This window comes from Apium graveolens, unplaced genomic scaffold (genome assembly GCF_009905375.1).
Source record: "Apium graveolens cultivar Ventura unplaced genomic scaffold, ASM990537v1 ctg2320, whole genome shotgun sequence".
NCBI lineage: Eukaryota > Viridiplantae > Streptophyta > Magnoliopsida > Apiales > Apiaceae > Apium > Apium graveolens.
In genome coordinates this window covers 10,267-14,293 of record NW_027417601.1, presented here as the reverse complement: position 1 = coordinate 14,293, position 4,027 = coordinate 10,267, and the positions used below count along the sequence as shown (strand labels likewise).

Here is a 4,027-nt window from a genome sequence, read left to right as displayed (position 1 = left end):
ATTGGTGAGTGAGTTTAATTAGACAATAACTTAGTCTGAGTCTCTGAGGGAACGAACTAGAAAGTATTCTATATTACTTGCGAACGCGTATACTTGCGTGAATATTAGTGCATGTTTTCGCCCTAACAAGTTTTAGGCGCCGCTGCCGGGGACTCGGCGTATTTGTTTAGTTTATGTACTTACCATCATTGGTCATTAGGACTCAGTGATTAGGACGTAGTAGTTAATTACTCTTTTCGGTTGTGTTTCAGGTACTTTAGCAAGCGTTTATGCAAACTCGTTCTCGTGCTCGTAAGAGGACCTTAGATACAGCTGAGGAGAATGACGAAGTTCTTGATACTCCGGAGAAGTTAGATTTTGAGGATTCGGATTCAGGAACTGAGCAGAAAGAACCAGTAAACATGGGAGATCGTATTGTTCAAGCTGATCCAGCTCTTATGGATTTTTCTCGGCCTAAAATTGATGACATTCAGTCAAGCATCCTTCATCCGGCTATTCAAGCTAACACCTTTGAAATCAAGCCGGGCACTATTCAGATGGTGCAGAATTCTGTTTCTTTTGGAGGAGCGGCAACTGAATACCCCAACATGCACATAAGGAATTTTGTCGAGATCTGCAGCACTTTTAAGTATAATGGCGTGACTGATGAGGCTATCAAGTTGAGGCTTTTCCCATTCTCACTGAGGGATAAGGCTAAAGACTGGTTACATTCTGAACCAGCTGGGACCATCACTACGTGGCAAGATCTTGCGCAAAAGTTTCTGGTGAAGTTTTATCCAATGGCAAAGACTGCTGCTATGAGGAGTGCTCTTACTCAGTTTGCGCAGCAACCTACAGAATCTATGTGCGAGGCTTGGGAACGCTACAAGGAAATGTTGAGAAAATGCCCACATCATGGAATGCCGGATTGGATGGTAATCACTGGTTTTTATAATGGTTTGGGGGCCCAATCTCGGCCCATGCTCGATGCAGCAGCTGGAGGCGCCTTATGGGCTAAAAGCTATACTGAGGCGTATAATCTTATCGAGATAATGGCTGCAAATGAGCATCAAAACCCAACTCAGAGGATGACGTCAGGCAAGGTCGCAGGTATTCTGGAAGTTGATGCAGCCACCGCTATTGCAGCCCAGCTCCAAGCGCTATCAATGAAGGTTGATTCTTTGGCTACGTATGGAGTTAATCAAATAGCTATGGTTTGTGAGCTTTGTGCAGGTTCTCATGCTACGGATCAGTGTTCTCTTATCAACGAATCTGTTCAGTATGTGAATAATTATCAGCGACAACAGCAGCCTGTGCCAGCAACCTATCATCCTAACAACAGAAATCATCCAAATTTCAGCTGGGGAAATAATCAGAATGCTATTCAGCCACCATATCAGCAAGGAGTGAGTAAACAGTTTAACCCACCTGGATTCCAGCAACCACAGCAGTATGCTACAAGGCAATCATATCCTCAACAGGGAAGTGCAGCTGCACCTACTAGTGCTGATTTTGAGGAACTTAAGCTGTTGTGCAAGAGTCAGGCGGTTTCTATCAAGACCTTGGAAAATCAAATCGGTCAATTAACCAATGCAGTGCTCAATCGTCAACCTGGCACTCTTCCCAGTGACACGGAAGTACCAGGCAGGAAGGAAGCTAAAGAGCAAGTCAAGGCTATTACCTTAAGGTCTGGAAAAGTAGCTGATGCTGAAAAGGCAAAAGAAGTCGAAGCTGAAGTTAGAGATGAAGAATCTAAGCAAAAGGAGAAAGTGGCGGAACCAAAGAAGACTACTGTTGAACACACTCTGCCTGAGGCTAATACAGGGGAGAAACAGCTCTATCCTCCACCACCTTTTCCTAAGAGATTGCAGCAACAAAAGCTGGATAGACAGTTCGGGAAGTTTCTGGAGGTGTTCAAGAAACTTCACATCAATATACCTTTCGCTGAGGCGCTGGAACAAATGCCTAGTTATACGAAGTTTATGAAGACTATTCTTTCAAGGAAGGTGAAACTGGATGACCTTGAAACCGTTGCTCTCACGGAAGAATGCAGCGCTGTTCTGCAGCAAAAGTTACCACCAAAACTGAAAGATCCAGGAAGCTTCACCATTCCTTGCACCATTGGCAATCTAACTTTTGACAAGTGCCTTTGTGATTTGGGAGCAAGCATTAATCTGATGCCCTTGTCGATCTTTAAAAAGCTGGATCTGCCTGATCCAAAACCCACATACATGTCGCTACAATTGGCAGACCGTTCCATTACTTACCCAAGGGGCATAGTTGAGGATGTGCTCGTCAAGGTGGATAAGCTCTTCTTTCCTGCAGATTTTGTTATTCTGGATTTTGAGGAAGATAAGAAGATTCCCATAATCTTGGGGAGGCCTTACTTGGCTACTGGCCGTACCTTGATAGATGTGCAAAAAGGGGAACTTACTATGCGGGTCCAAGATCAGGATGTGACCTTCAACGTATTCAAGGCAATGAAATTCCCTACAGAAGATGAGGAGTGCTTAAAAGTGGATGTGATTGATTCCGCAGTTACTTCGGAACTCGAGCACATGCTAATGTCTGATGCATTGGAAAAGGCCTTAGTGGGGGAATTTGACAGTGATGATGAAGATAACAACGAGCAATTATAATATCTGAACGCTTCTCCCTGAAAGCGAAAGCTGGACATACCATTTGAATCTCTTGGTACTTCTGACCTCAAGAACGCTGAAGGAAAGCTCAAACCATCAATAGAGGAAGCACCTACCTTAGAGCTCAAACCATTACCTGAACACTTGAGGTATGCTTTTTTAGGTGATTCATCTACGTTACCTGTTATTATTTCAGCTGACCTTTCAGGTAGTGAGGAAGACAAGCTCTTAAGGATTTTGAGAGAATTCAAATCGGCTATAGGATGGACCATAGCAGACATCAAGGGGATAAGTCCTTCATATTGTATGCATAAAATTCTGTTAGAGGAAGGTAGTAAGCCAACTGTGGAACAGCAGCGAAGACTGAACCCGATCATGAAGGAGGTGGTGAAGAAAGAAATTCTGAAATGGCTAGATGCAGGCATCATTTATCCTATTTCTGACAGCTCGTGGGTGAGCCCCGTGCAATGTGTACCTAAGAAAGGAGGTATCACTGTGGTCGCAAATGAAAAGAATGAGCTCATCCCTACTCGAACAGTTACAGGATGGAGAGTATGTATGGATTATAGAAAATTGAACAAAGCCACAAGGAAGGATCACTTCCCTCTCCCATTCATTGATCAAATGCTTGACAGATTGGCGGGACATGAGTATTTTTGTCTTTTGGATGGTTATTCCGGGTATAATCAGATTTGTATTGCACCAGAGGATCAGGAAAAGACTACCTTCACTTGTCCATTTGGCACATTTGCTTTTCGTAGAGTTTTGTTTGGGTTATATGGCGCCCCGACCACCTTTCAGAGATGTATGATGGCTATATTCTCTGACATGATTGGAAATAACGTCGAAGTGTTCATGAATGACTTCTCCGTCTTTGGACACTCATATGATGAATGTTTGAACAATCTGCGCGCCGTACTCAAAAGATGCGTGGAAATTAATTTGGTGCTTAATTGGGAGAAATGTCATTTTATGGTGCGTGAAGGCATTATCCTTGGGCATAAGGTCTCTAGCAAAGGTCTGGAGGTGGACAAGGCCAAGGTGGGAGTCATTGAAAATCTTCCCCCACCTAATTCGGTGAAAGGAATCCGTAGTTTTCTCGGTCATGCGGGTTTTTATCGGCGATTCATCAAGGACTTTTCAAAGATATCTAAGCCGTTATGCAATTTACTTGAGAAAAATGTGCCTTTCAAATTTGATGATGAATGTTTGGCAGCATTCGAGACTCTCAAGGAGAGTTTGATCACGACACCAGTTATTACAGCACCAGATTGGACAGAACCGTTTGAGATGATATGTGATGTGAGTGACTATGCGGTAGGTGCAGTTCTGGGACAGCGCAAGAAAAATCTCTTCCATGTGGTCTACTATGCGAGTAAGACTTTAAATGGGGCCCAATTGAACTACAC

At 43.6% G+C, this 4,027-nt stretch overlaps 1 non-coding gene across 1 annotated transcript; it reads right to left on the bottom strand.

Annotated features, from left to right (window-relative positions):
* Window positions 1-794: 794 nt before the first annotated feature.
* Window positions 795-901, bottom strand: LOC141700435 (small nucleolar RNA R71). Its single transcript, XR_012566336.1, has one exon. It is a non-coding gene; the product is annotated as a small nucleolar RNA R71 (small nucleolar RNA).
* Window positions 902-4,027: the final 3,126 nt, after the last annotated feature.